Below are 15,857 nucleotides of genomic sequence, written 5' to 3'. Positions count from 1 at the left end.
GCCAGATAAGGACACTACAAGAAAAGAAAACTACAGGCCAATACCCCTGATGAATACAAATACAAAAATTCCCATGAAAATACTAGCAAACTGAATTCAACAACACATTAAAAAGATCATACAATGTGATCAAGTGGGACTCACCCTTGGGATACAAGGATTCAATACACACAAATCAATAAACGTGTTACATCACATTAACAGAATGAAAGATAAAAATCAAATGATTATTTCAATAGATGCAGAAAGAGCATTTAATGCAATTCAACATCCTTTCATGATAAAACTCTCAACAAATTGGGTACAGAAGGATGTACCTCAATGTAATAAAGGAGATATATGACAAGTCCACAGTTAATATCATACTAAATGGTGAAAGGTTGAAAGCTTTTCCTCTAAGGTCAGGAACAAGACAAGGGTGCCCACTCACACCACTCCTATTCAACATAATACTCGAAGTTCTAGCCAGAGTAACCAGGAGAGAAAAATAAATAAAAGGCATCCAAATCAGAAAGAAAGATGTAAAATTATCTCTGTCCTCAGATAATATGATCTTACATATAGAAAACCCTAAAGACTCCACCAAAAAACTATTAGAACTAATAAATGAATTTGGTAGAGTTGCAGGATACAATATCAACATACAAAAATCAGCTGTGTTTTGTACACTAGCAATGAATTACCTGAAAAAAATAAAGAAAACAATCCAATTTACAATAGCATCAAAACGATAAATTACTTAGCAATAAATTTAACCAAGGAGATGAAAGATCTCTACACTGAGAACTATAAGACATGGATGGAAGAAACTGAAGAAAGCACCAGAAAAATGGAAAGATATCCCATGCTCATGAATTGGAAGAATTCATATTGCTTAAATGTCCATACTATCCAAAGCCATCTATAGATTCAATGCAATCCCTATCAAAATTCCAATGTCATTTTTCACAGAAATAGAAAAAACAATCCTAAAATTCTTATGGAACCTGAAAAGCCTCAAAGTATCTAAAGAAAACTTGAGAAAGAAGAACAAATCTGTAGGCACCACAATTCCTGATTTAAAACTATATTATAAAGTTATAGTAGCCAAAACAATTTGGCAATGGAATGAAAACACACACACAGATCTGTGGAACAGAATTGGGAACCCAGAAATAAACCACTGCATATACAGTCAACTAATATTGATATTTGACAAGAGAGCCAAGAATACTCAATGGAAAAAAGATATTTTCAATAAATGGTGTTGGGAAAACTGGATAGCCATATGCAAAAGAATGAAACTGGGTCCCTATCTTATAACACTCAAAATAACTTACTCAAAATGGATTAAAGACTTAAATGCAAGACTTGAAACCATACAGCTCCTAGAGAAAACACAGAGAAAAAGCTCCTTGAAGTTAGTCTTAGCAATGATTTTTTTGGATATTAACCCAAATGCTCATGCGACAAAAGCAAAAATAAACAAGTGGGACTGCATCTAACTAAAAAGCTTCTACACAGCAAAGGAAATCAGCAACAAAATGAAAAGACAACCTATGGAATGGGATAAAATATTAGCAAACCATATATCTGAAATGGGGTTATTATCCAAAATATATAAGGAACTCATAGAACTCAATAGCAAAAAAATTTAAAAATAATAATAATCTAATTTAAAATGGGCAAAGGACCTGCATAGGTATTCTTCCAAAGAAGATATACAAATGGCCAACAGGTACATAAAAAGGTGCTCAACATCACTAATCATCAGGGAATGAAAATCAAAACCACAATGAGATATCACCTCACACCTCTTAGAATAACTATCACATTATCAAAAAGATAAGAGATAAGTATTGGCAAGTATGTGAAGAAAAGGGAACCCTAGTTCACTGTTGGTGGGAATGTAAACCGGTACAGCCGCTATGGAAAACAGTATGGAAGTCCCTCAAAAAATTAAAAACAGAACTACCATTTGATCCAGCAATTCTACTTCTGGGTATATATCCAAAGGAATGAAATCACTATCTCTAAGAGATTATCTTCACCCCCATGTTTATTGCACCATTATTACAATAACCAAGACATGGAAATAAACTAAGCATCTGTCAATTGATAAGTGGATTAAGAAAATGAACATGTATACAATGGAATATTATTCAGCCATTAAAAAGAAGGAAATCCTGCCATTTGGGACAACATAGATGAATCCTGAGGGCATTATGCTGAGTGAAATAAATCAGAGAAAGAAATACTGAATATGTGGAGTCCAAAAATCTGAATTCACAGAAACAGAGAGTAGATTGGTAGTTGCCAGTGACAAGGGGGTGGGTGAAATGGGTGAAGGTAGTCAGAGAATACAAACTTCCAGTTATAAGATGAATAAGTTTTGGAGAGCTAATGTACAACATGATGACTATACTTAACAATACTGTATTGTATACTTGAAATTACTAAGAGAGTAAATCTTCAAAGTTCTTTCCACAAAAAAATAAAAAGAAGGTAACTATGTGAGGTGATAGATGTGTTAACTAACTTTATTGTGGTAATCATTTTGCAATATATATGTATGTGAAATCATCACATTGTACATCGTAAACATACCCAATGTTATATGTCAATTATATAATATCTCATAAAGTTAGGAAAAATATAACAAAGGAATCTTTCCAAGAAAATAAAAATTTTAAAAGATTGAGTCATGGAGTATACAGTGGGAGGGTCTAATATATGTCCAAGCAAGTTCCATTTTGGACTGGTAATGGCTAATATTTTACCAAATAAGACTCCACTTCTCAGATCCAAAAAGCTTAGTGTACTCCATGTTCACATACACTTCCAGAATAATACACTCCCAGACACATCACAGTGAAACTACAGAGCATGAAGAGGGAAAATAAATTAAATACAGCCAGAAAGAAAGGACAATGCACCAACAAAGGAACGATAATCAGATTGACAACTGACTTTTCAATAACAACAATGGGTTACAGAACATAATTACAACATGCTAAGAGAAAACAACTGCCAAACCCAAGTAATATAAAACCAGTGGAACTATCTTTCTAAAACAAAGTTCTACATATAACAAAATATGTAGATTACCTTCAAAGACTGAAAGTTTTTTAAAAACTCTAAAAGATGTACTTCATCAGAAAGAAGACAATCCCCGGTAGAAAGTCTGAGAAGAAATGTTGAGAAAATATATTAGGAAGTATATGGTTATACTTAAACACATATTTACTATAAAACCTAGTTGAGAATATATTAAATGACAAAATGTCATTTCAAATTATGAGGAGAAATAATGCATTATTCAATAAATGATATTAGGAAAACTGGCCAGACACTAATTAAAAATAAATAGGCAGATCTTACATCTTACATTTTTTGAATTCCAGATTTATTAAAACTTAAATATAAAACTAAATGACAAAACTGTTTAAATGTATGCAAAATTTTGACAATTTTTGATAGCAAAGATATTTCTAACATGATGGCAAAGTCAGAAATAACAAAGGAAAATACTGATTTAGTGCTAATTAAAAACTGTCAAAGATATAAGAAAGGTAGTGTAAAATAACACACGTAAAAAATATTTGCAATATAAATGATCAGGAGATAATTTAAGAACTCATACAAATCAAAATTAAAAGGACAATGACTCCATTTTTTAAATGAGCAAAGCATAAGATCTGACATCTCACAAAAGAGTGAAAACAAATGCTTAATAACCATGCAAAGCAAGCAACATCCTAATTAATGAAGGCCACGAATATTACAACAATTATGAGCTATCAATTTTTCTTGTGATGTGGTTAAGTTTAAACTGAATAACTCCCATTGTCTAAGAGGGTGTTCAGGCACATTTGGCAATATGTATCCTACCGTTTGGCTTCATTCCCCAACTTATGGGAATTTAGCCTAATAAATTGGATAAGAATATAACGACATATGTATAAGGATGTTCATTATAGGGCTGTTTAAAAGAGTAAAAACAATTTAAAGGGCACAACTTGTTTGGGAATACAAGACTGCTTAAATAAATAAGAGAAAACCTACAGTGGACTACTACACAACTTTATAAATGCTGATTCAGAAATTGGCCTCCATACATGAAGGGCAAGGAGAGACTGAAGAAAGAGGCAGACCATTCCAGATTGGCAGGTGGCAGTTTTAATAAGCAAGGGAACTTACGAGGCTGACCTTGAGCAGCTGCAAGACAGTAATCTCCATACCTGCCCACCAGAATCTTAAAAGTCTGTACAGAGTCCTTAACTGGGTTCAGTGGATGGTCTCAAAGACACCTTATTCTCTCAAGGTTACCTCCTTGAAACAGCCCTGGCTATGGGAATGGTGGATGGGATGTACATTCCAAGGACAAGGAAAGAGGTAAGGAGCCTCCAATTGCCCAGATTTAGCTCGAGGGTCAATTAGCGGTCACATCCTCTCAATAACCTCCTCCAACAATAAATTCTGATGACAAAGAAAGATGCCAATATAATACTGGTAAATTACTACTATCTTGGTAGTGGAAAAAAAAGGCTAAAAAACTATAGGTACGGGCTTCCCTGGTGGCGCAGTGGTTGGGAGTCTGCCTGCCAGTGCAGGGGACACGGGTTCGAGCCCTGGTCTGGGAAGATCCCACATGCCGCGGAGCAGCTGGGCCCGTGAGCCACAACTACTGAGCCTGCGCGTCTGGAGCCTGTGCTCTGCAACAAGAGAGGCCGCGACGGTGAGAGGCCCGCGCACCGCGATGAAGAGTGGCCCCCGCTTGCCACAACTAGAGAAAGCCCTTGCACAGAAACGAAGACCCAACACAGCCATAAATAAATAAATAAATACTTTAAAAAAAAAAAAAAAAAAAAAAAAAACTATAGGTACAGTGTGATGTCAACATGTTTATCTGAAAAATAAATAAATATACATATAATATATAAATTCATACAATCTGAGTAACTACTGCAGAATATTTTTGGCATTGTAGTTGAACCATCAGAAGATACTCCTATGAAAAACTTTAACTCCAAACCATATTTTTGACAGTGTAATGATCCACAGTTTTGTACATTTTAGAGTTCACTATGTTTGATGGCAACTAAGCTGAAAAAATATGCTAATCTTTCCTTCTTATCACCATCACGTGCAAATTACACATATTCTTGATGAACGCAAATGTTACTAAATTCTGCATGTAAATGATATTTAAGTTTTGATGGTTTCACTGATTCTTTAGCCAGTATTCCTCCACAAATTACATACTGCATACCCAGAACCCACAAAATAAAATTCAAAATTTCTAGAATCCAATCAAAGTTTACCAAGCCTACAAAAAAACAGGAAACTATGATCTAAACTGAGGAGAAAAATCTATCAGAGTTGACACAAATGTTAGCATTAGTAGACAAGGACATTAAAAGAGTTACAACTGTAATCCATAAATTTAAAAAGTTAAGTAGAAACATAGAAGATATTTTTAAAAACCCAAACTGAATTTCTAAAGATTATAACTACAATGCATAAAATGAAAATACACTGATGGGATTAATGGAAGAAAAGAAATTGCAGAATAAAAGATTAGTGAACTTGAAGACATACCAATATCCAAAAAGAAAAACAAAGAGAAAAGAAGAATTTTTTAAGTAACATAGCATCAGTGAACTGAAGGACGAATTCGAGTGTCCTTAATATATGTGTTTCTAGGGGCCCTGAAAAAGAGGGAGAATAAAAAGAGGACAAAAAAATGTTTGAAAAACTTGTAGCTGAAATTTTTCCAAGTTTGATTTAAAAAAAAAACTATCAACTCAAACATCCAAGAAACTCAATGAACTCCAGATAAAAGAAATGAGAACAAAATTATACCAAAGTACATCAGAATCAAATTGCAAAAAAAGTGAAAAAGACAAAGTTTAAGAGTAATCAGTAAAAAAAGACATATTATATTTAAAAGAGAGAGATTTACAAAGGTGCACTAGGCAACTCTTGAGGGCGATAGATATGTTCACTGTCTTGCTTCAAGCTATCACCTCACATGGTATTATATATATACGGCTAGGTGTGGTGGTGTAGTTGTGCACAGAACTCAAAGCTTATCAAACTGTATACCTGAAATATGTGCTGTTTATTGTACGTCAGTGATACCTCAATAAAGCTGTTTCTAAAAGGGCGGCTGAGAGACAAGAGCATAGATTTTCATCTTGGTCTTATATCTCAAGATCCCTTTTCAGTAGTGAGATGGATGGAGTTAGAGTCTGTTATACAGAGTGAAGTAAGTCAGAAAGAGAAAAACAAATACAGTATGCTAACACATATATATGGACTCTAAGGGGGAAAAAAAAAAAAAGGTCATGAAGAACCTAGTGGCAAGACGGGAATAAAGACACAGACCTACTAGAGAATGGACTTGAGGATATGGGGAGGGGGAAGGGTAAGCTGGGACAAAGTGAGAGAGTGGCATGGACATATATACACTACCAAACGTAAAATAGATAGCTAGTAGGAAGCAACCGCATAGCACAGGGAGATCTGCTTGGTGCTTTGTGACCACATGGAGGGGTGGGATGGGGAGGGTGGGAGGGAGGGAGATGCAAGAGGGAAGAGATATGGGAACATATGTATATGTATAACTGATTCATTTTGTTATAAAGCAGAAACTAACACACCATTGTAAAGCAATTATACTCCAATAAAGATGTTAAAAAAAATAAAGGAAATGGACTACTTTGATTGGTTTAAAAAAAAAAAGATCCCTTTTCATTTTGTTTGGTTTTGCCTTTGCTTCTATGTACATCCTCAAATAATACAGTCTTTGCTGTAACATGGTACAACGAGAAGAGTACTGGGTTAGAAACCAGAACCAAATTTTTATTCTGGTACTAAATATCTGTGTAACCCTTAGATATTTAGTACTAAAATATCTGTGTTACTCGAACCTTGGACTCTCTTTTTTCATCCAAAAAAATAAGGAGGTTTACTGGATAATCTCTTAAATTTCTTTAGCATCTATGATTTCCTGTGAATCAGATTAGAGGTAACACAAAGTTTCCTCACCTCAAAAGTGATTCCAGAGCAGCAGTAGGGCTTGCACCTGGGCACAATTAAATCACAATTCAAACAGATACAGAGAAGCAATAACAGAAGAAAGAAATATTTGGTATTCCATAGGTTTCCAGCTGCTGTACACTGGAAGGTTCCCAGGAAAGGAAAAGTACTGATCTGTATATTGTGTATCAACTCAGGGAAGTCATTAAGGCAACAGTAAAAAAGCAGGCATCTCTGTCCTGTTGTCCTGGGTAAGATACAGCCATCTTCCCATAGGGCCGGCACAAGGGGGCCCATTTTGAATCACAAATGAGGGCTTTTGACTAAACAGTCAGTGAAGGCCCGCCCACTTGCTCCAACATTCTATGATTTACATTTTTATTGTAGAATGAGAATTAAAATGGAAACAGATGAACATTTTTCACACCCAGTCCCAGTTTCCTGTGAAATGTTTCTGCACGAAAATGTTTAATTGCCTTGCAGAAGTCACAAAGATGATTCAATGCCTCTTTCCTCTCCAAATGTATACAACTATTAACTATGCTTGTACAATATAGAAAACATGGTGTTTTTGGATAATCTGGAAACGAACATGGCCAATATTCTCTGAAATAGCTACCACTGGTATCTAAGTCAGCAGATGCTTGTGGAATCTTGCTGTGCTTATTTCCCCTTTTGGCATTGGCCTTTAAGAATATTTGTATCTTTTTCAAGTGTATTTAAACAAAACAAAAAAATGGAGCAATTTTTCTCAAAAATATGTGTCTTACATTTATGGGTGGGTGTAGCAGATAAGCCCAACAGCCATTCCTGCCTGCCATTCCTCTTCCACCTGCCTGCCTTCATTTAAGTTTCAGTACATTCCCAGCTTATTCTTGAAGCTAGGAGTGGCCACATGACACAATTCTAGCCATTGGGACATAAACAGAAGTCAGACAGTGGTTTCTGGGAACTTTTGCTTATTCTGATGAGATTTATACATTCCCCAAGACTTATCCCAAACCCATCCCAACCCACCCCACAGCACTTTCTTCCATCCCTGAACACAGGTATTATGTCTGAACCTTCAGTAGCTATAGTGCAACCATGAAATTACCAGTCAACATACCAAGAACAAAGGGGGAAAAGATAGAAAAGGCTGAGGTCCCTAATAACATAGTTGAGTCAAAAAGATAAATAAACAAACTAATAAACACCTATTGTTTAAGCCTCTGTTAGCCAGGCTGTCAGTAGTTGCAGCAGAACATATTCCTTATCGATACAGTAGGTTTGGGGAAAAGGATTAGTTGCCTTTTAATCTGAGAGTATATGCATCACTTGCAAAACAAATGAAATTAATTCTGTTTTTTATAAATTTATTTATTTAATTTTGGCTGTGTTGGGTCTTCGCTGCTGTGCGTGGGCTTCTCATTGCTGGGGCTTCTCTTGTTGCGGAGCACGGTCTCTAGGTGCATGGGCTTCAGTAGTTGTGGCGCACAGACTTCAGTATTTGTGGGGCACAGGCTTCAGTAGTGTGGCTCACGGGGTCTAGAGCACATGATCAGTAGTTGAGGCGCAAAGGCTTAGTTGCTCCGCGGCATGTGGAATCTTCCCAGACCAGGGCTCGAACCCGTATCCCCTGTATTGGCAGGCGGATTCTTAACCATTGCGTCACCAGGGAGGTCCCTGAAATTAATTCTTGATTGTTTCTTTTTTTAAAATATTTTTTTAATTTATTTATTTATTTTGGCTGCGCTGGGTCTTAGTTGAGGCACGTAGGATCTTCTTAGTTGCAGCATATGGACTTCTTAGTTGCGGCATGCATGTAGCATCCAGTTCCCTGACCAGGCATCAAACCCGGGCCCTCTGCACTGGGAGCGTGGAGTCTTACCACTGGACCACCAGGGAAGTCCCAGGTCATTTCTTAATATTAAGAACACCACCATTATTTAACAGTGCTATTACACATTGTCTTGGTTTCCATCACCATTCCAAGGAAGAAATATTAGCATAATATCATCTCCCCAGATAAACAGCATAAGAATATATATATCATGATCCAGTTTTTATTCCCATTCCTATTACCAAAACCATCTGCCTCAAAAGTCATGGTCATTTCATTCATTCAATAATAATAGTTAAAAGACCCACTATGTGTCACGTACTGTCATTTCACATTTTCAACTGATAAGTGAAGATACTTGTCAATCCTTGTCATCCAATGTACTTCAAACTCTAGGGATCTATATTTTTTATACCTGGGAGACAGTAAAATAGTTATGATTTGTTATGTTATTTTAGCTATACTGAAATCTATATCAGGGATCAGCAAACCTGTTCTGTAGAGGGCCAGAAAGCAAATATTTTAGGCTTTACAGGCTATAAGGTCTCTGTTGCAACTGCTCAGCTCTGCCATCGTGGCACAAACACAGTCATAGATGAGGTGAAAATTAATTAATGTGACTGTGTTGCAATAAAACTTTATTTATGGACACTGAAACTTGCATATCATATGATTTTCAGATGTCACAAAATATTCTTCTGATTTTTTTTTCAACCATATAAAAATGTAAAAGCCATTCTTAGCTCTTGGGCCATACAAAAACAAGCAGCAAGCCAGATGTGGCCCACAAGCCATTAATAAATGAAACCTGTTGTTTTACCCTGCATGCTTCAGTCACCAGATTAAGTCCATTTTACAAGATAAGCAAATAGAAACTTTCAAAACCTCACTAATGTTTCATGAGTAGTTCTTTCTAACAAAGTGTTCAACAGAATCTCCAATGTGCACTACTTTAAAAATAAGTGATTCTAAATTTCTTAACCCCTGCTTTCATTTATATGGGGAAAATCAGCCTTGTTCATAACAATAGGCAGCATTACCATGAATGCATTATGATCTGAAATCACATTTCCAATGAAACTGATAATCCCCATGGATACTGCATCTACAACACAGGGGAGTACCCCATTCATTTCTGTGCTCATCCCTGTTATCTTCCCCCAGAGATCACCCCATCATGGCTGTTCTTCTCCTGTCACATAAGCACTCTGGCAGGGTAATAAAGGAAGGCATTCTTTGGCCTGATTTTAGACATCTCTAGTGTCTTCCCTGAGTTTAGTCTGGCCACTAGAGATGTACACAGTGCCCTCTTTCATAAAGAAGTTAATGGGACATGAGAATGCTAATAATAATAATAATAATAGCATTAAATAGAAAAAATTGTTTTATCATTCCTGGCAAAAAGAACAAGACAACATTATATAGAGAGTATAAAAAATGATGGTTCTTTTCATTCTAGGGCTCAGAAATATAACTCCAAAGAATGATGTGGCCATTTTTGACAACTGTTGTCTTTATTAAGATCATCTCCTATTAGAGAAATGCAAATCAAAACTACAATGAGATATCATCTCACACCGGTCAGAATGGCCATCATCAAAAAATCTAGAAACAATAAATGCTGGAGAGGATGTGGAGGAAAGGGAACACTCTTGCACTGTTGGTGGGAATGTAAATTGATACAGCCACTATGGAGAACAGTATGGAGGTTCCTTAAAAAACTACAAATAGAACTACCATACGACCCAGCAATCCCACTACTGGGCATATACCCTGAGAAAACCATAGGTCAAAAAGTGTCATGTACCACAATGTTCATTGCAGCTCTATTTACAATAGCCAGGACCTGGAAGCAACCTAAATGTCCATCGACAGATGAATGGATAAAGAAGATGTGGCACATATATACAATGGAATATTACTCAGCCATAAAAAGAAATGAAATGGAGGTATTTGTAATGAGGTGGATGGAGTTAGAGTCTGTCATACAGAGTGAAGTAAGTCAGAAAGAGAAAAACAAATACAGTATGCTAACACATATATACGGAATCTAAGGGAAAAAAAAAAAGGCCATGAAGAACCTAGTGGCAAGACGGGAATAAAGACACAGACCTACTAGAGAATGGACTTGAGGATAGGGGGAGGGGGTGGGGTGAGATGTGACAGGGTAAGAGAGTGTCATGGACATATATACACTACCAAATGTAAAATAGATAGCTAGTGGGAAGCAGCCGCATAGCACAGGGAGATCAGCTCGGTGCTTTGTGACCACCTAGAGGGGTGGGATGGGGAGGGTGGGAGGGAGGGAGATGCAAGAGGGAAGAGAAATGGGAACATATTGTATATGTATAACTGATTCACTTTGTTATAAAGCAGAAGCTAACACACTATTGTAAGGCAATTATACTTCAATAAAGATGTTAAAAAAAAAAAAAAAAAAAAAAAAAAAAAAAAGATCATCTCCTATGGAAGCAGTGTGGTTGATAGGAAAGCATGGTGCCTAACCTGCTGTGTGGTTTGGGGGAAGCCACCCCATCTCTCTTGGCCTCAGTTTCCTTGTTCCTTAAGGGAGGGAGTTGATAACATTGACGTCAAAGGTCCCTTTCGCTGCTCACAAATTCTAAGAATCTCCTGCCCAAGAGAAAGCACTTCTCCCCCTTCCTCTGTTGCTGCCTCAATCTCAGTATGTACTTGCAGATTTCTGGCTTCACATGCTTTTCTCCACTTTTTTTACAGTGCGGTGGAAATATCTCTAGGCATGGGGAGGCAGCTATCCCAGGTGTGCTAATGGGAAATGAGCAGGAAACAGCTCAGCCAGCCTTGTGCCTCTCCTGCCCCAGGCTCTTGGGTGAGGTGCGGTTCCTTGGAGAAAGCAAGATGGGCGCTCTGCTTGTCTCCAAGGGTGGCAGACATGCTCCTTCTGCCACACTTGGGTCAGAACCATCACACAGGGCCACCACCATCACCACCACCAGGGAGATTTACATCAGCTTGCTCTTCCATCTCAAAAGTTGGACGGTAGTAAGAAAGCCATCTCCATTACTGTAGATACTGTGGGGCAGCCACTGTGTTACATGCTCTACACACGTTATCTCATTTCATGCCATGACACTCCTAGGAAGTCAGTACTTACTATTATCCCCACTGTATAGAAGAAGAAACTAAGACCCTTCCACAGTTAAGTGACCAAGCCAGTTTCTAAGGCAAGACCATCTGATTCTCAATCTCTTCTTTCTAGCGTTTTCCACAGCCTCACCTCACCATGGTAAATTCTCGAAGGAAACATTTCAACAACGTCATCGTCATTATTATTATTATTCTATTTTTTAAAAAGAAATCCCAAGGGGATTTGGGGATAAAAATGTCTAGATAAGTATTAAAAATTTCCATTCCAAAAAAAAATCATCTCCTATGCACATTTGGCATCCATAAATCATATGAATTATATTTTTATGATCAACTATTTTCTGATTCCTTCATTTTGCTAGCCAGAAACAGAAACCAGCATATTATGAAAGCCTCAGGCAGCTATGGCTCACCCACCTTTGTCCCATTCATTCCGACCTATGACCCTCTCCATGGTGCAGACCTGCTTCTAGGACTGGAGCTCTGCCCATATTTCCATTATTTTTGGCTAGAGTCCTATTAAATGAAGGTGACCTCGATTTCCAGGCTCAATAAAAAGACTTGAGGATGGCTAGGTGGTATGGATAGTGAATGATTTACTGAGAGAATCTACTATTAGTAAGGTACTATGCTAAGCTCTTCACATATTTAATACATGTCATATTATTTCTTTAACTTAGCAGCACCACAGATGAGGTGCTATTATCATCATCTTATAGACAACAAAACTGAGGCGTAGGGAGCTGAAGAAACGTACTCAAGTTCACACTGCTAGTAAGAAGGTGATAACCCTTCCATTGCACCATACTGCCTCCTGGATTCTAGTTCTTTCCAGTCTCTTCCCCTAGAGTCTGAATTTATCTCCAATTTCTCCATGTGGATATGGGAAGATTTCCCAGAACACGTGGTAGTGGATACTCTGCATTGATTTTGGATTACCTGGAGCTATGCCCAGCTTTTCCTTCCAGAATGAACTTGAGACTATCTTGTTTGAGCAGCCCAGGTGTTTGCTCCAGGCCACACCCCTATCACTGGACAACTTCTCCAGCCCCTATCTTGTATCCTGGTGAACAGATCCCACTCCCTCTGTAACAGCCCAGTATTTCTGAAGACCTAGTACACCCAAAGCATGTCTACTTGAGTCATGTTATTTCACTGTAAATCTTTGAATGCTTAATCGTACCAATGAAAAGGAAGAACACTGTCCCACCTTAAACAACTCCTTAATAATAAATTGCATAATAGTAATTTATGCAATTAGATTTGAATTTTTTCTATGAAATTAAATATTCCAATGAAACTATTCTTTTTAATGGTTTTCAAGTACAAGATTCTGGAAGGTGTGATGGTATGTGCAAGGATATACATGGAACTTTTATTATGTATTTAAATAATTAGACCTAGTCCCAATTTCAAAAGTTTGAATAAATTGTCTAGTAAATTTATATCTACCACAGCTGTAAGAGAGTTCTGTTTTGCATCGCATAATGAGGGCATATACAGCTGGAACTCATCCAGGCATACGCCAAATCCTGAAATAGTTGTAGTTGTCTTTGATATTTCTTCACTTCTTCTGTGGTACCTCTCTCTAGACACCCTACTACTGTCATGTATCACCCAGACATGCCCATACAGAAACCCCTAAACTCCAGACCTTTCCCAGTCTCATTTTTGTCCCTATCAAAATTATCTGTCCAGGGTCTCATTTTCTCATATTTTTTATTTCCAGCAAAAAAATTATCCACAAAATAGTCTAATTATAAGTGCCTTAGCATATCTCCCTTCAAAGGTAACAAATTATCATTTTGGCTCCCAAGATTGGAAGCTAGAGGTCACTGGTCAGAACAAGGAGAGTTAAGATAAAGGATTTCAGATGACCTCAAAAGCACAGAAGGTTGGACAGCTTGGCAGATGGCCAAAAGATATGGCAGGTACAGATGGCAGCAGTCCAGTACCTAGGGATTCAGATGGCAGTTAATTGACAGGAGAAAATAACCAGGCAGGTGGCTTACGGCACAGGCTCAGCTATCTTAAGTTAGGTCAGGCAGAGGGTCAGAAAACCAGTAATATTAAGTCTGAGAAATAAGGAATGAATTAAAAACTGAATAATTTTACCTGAAGGGCCTGGATTGCTGAAGAATGTCCCTCGCCAAATTTGGCATAGTTTTGTCCAGGTGTGGTTAACCACACAAGTCTGAGAATGAAAGGGATGTGACATTCAAAGGAGGAGTAACTGGACAGCATCTGAGGGGCTAAGGTTAAGAAGACCACTGACCAAGTTCATGAACAAAGCTTGATTACTCCCCTCCTTTGGGAAAGGGCATATTTATAGTATAGGGAGGACTGCTATGACCAAATCCATTCTAGATGCAACACTCAAGTCCATTATATGGGGGGAGGGGCATGCTCAGAGATTAGTTCCACCTGGGAGCAGAACGTTGCACACGGAATTGAGAAGGAAAAGTCAACAGAAAAGAGATGACATTTGAGCTTGATTACTGAGCATATAGGAAGAAAGGCATTCCAAGCAGGGGTTACAGCAAAAACAAAGGCAAGGAGGCTTAAAAATATACATTGTACTTTAGGACTTGTGGGTTGTCCAGTGTGATTAGCATATAGGCAACATGGTAGGAAATAGCAATACACACGTACACACACACACTCACACTCATATATATATATAGTTGTTGTTAAACTTTAGATTGTGAAGGTCTTTAACTAGAACCCTTAGGGAACTGAACTTGACCTTAAGGAAACCCATTCAAAGATTTTAAGCAAACAGAGAAGCACAATCAGTTTTGTAAAATCAGTGATAAGAATGCAAAGGATGGGGACTTCCCTGGTGGTCCAGTGGTTGGGAGTCCGCCTTCCAATGCAGGGGACGTGGGTTTGATCCCTGGTCAGGGAACTAAGATCCCACATGCGGCAAGGCAACTAAGCCTGCACGCCCCAACTCCTGAGCCTGCACACTCTGGAGCCCACGTGCTCTGTAGCCCACATGCCACAACTAGAGAGAGAAGCCCATGCTCCACAACGAAGAGGCTGAATGCTGCAACGAAGATCCCACGTGCCGCAACTAAGACCCGACGCAGACGAATAAATAAATAATTTTTTTTTTTTAAAGTATGCAAAGGATGGATTGGAAGGAGAGAACCACAGCACAGAGACCAGGTTCATCACAGGTCAGTTATGACAATCCATGCAGATGATGAGTGGCTAAAGCAGGGCAGTGGTCATGGGGAGGGAGAGGAAAAGACAGCTTCAGGAGTCTTTGAAGGGCAGAATCAACACAACTTAATAACCTATTTTACATGGAGGAAAAGAAACACTGAGGTTCGTAACTTAAGCAACTGAGGATAAATGAGATGGTAGTGGAAAAGGGAGATGAAGACAAAGAAATAAGAAAAGATTTGGGTGAGCCTGAACCAAGATGGCGAAGTAGAAGGACATGCTCTCTCTCCTTCTTGCAAGAACAGAATCACAACTAACTGCTGAACAATCATCGACAGGAAGACACTGGAACTCACCAAAAAAGATACCCCACATCCAAAGACAAAGGAGAAGCCACAATGAGACGGTAGGAGGGGTGCAATCACAGTAAAATCAAATCCCATAACTGCTGGGTGGGTGACTCACAAACTGGAGAACACTTATACCACAGAAGTCCACCCACTGGAGTGAAGGTTCTCAGCCCCACATCAGGCTTCCGCACTTGGGGGTCCAGCAATGGGAGAAGGAACTCCTAGAGAATCAGACTTTGAAGGCTAGCGGGATTTGATTGCAGGACTCTGACAAGACTGGGGGAAACAGAGACTCCACCCTTGGAGGGCACACACAAAGTAGTGTGCGCATCGGGACCCAGAGGAAAGAGCAGTGACCCAAGGGG

The 15,857-nt window shown here is 38.2% G+C and overlaps 2 long non-coding RNA genes across 4 annotated transcripts in view; one reads left to right on the top strand and one right to left on the bottom strand.

Annotated features, from left to right (window-relative positions):
- LOC309634304 overlaps positions 1-15,857 on the bottom strand; it is a 265,444-nt gene that overhangs the window by 142,342 nt on the left and 107,245 nt on the right. The gene's annotated exons all lie outside the window — the stretch shown is intronic.
- Positions 10-6,309, top strand: LOC309634324. The gene is made up of 2 exons (XR_014247982.1): positions 10-4,541; positions 4,863-6,309. It is a non-coding gene; the product is annotated as an uncharacterized lncRNA (long non-coding RNA).

This window comes from Balaenoptera borealis (assembly GCF_965194805.1).
Source record: "Balaenoptera borealis genome assembly, chromosome: 8".
In the NCBI taxonomy this organism is placed as follows: Eukaryota; Metazoa; Chordata; class Mammalia; order Artiodactyla; family Balaenopteridae; genus Balaenoptera; species Balaenoptera borealis.
Note: the sequence above shows the minus strand (reverse complement) of the source record. Positions and strands in the feature narration are given on the sequence as shown.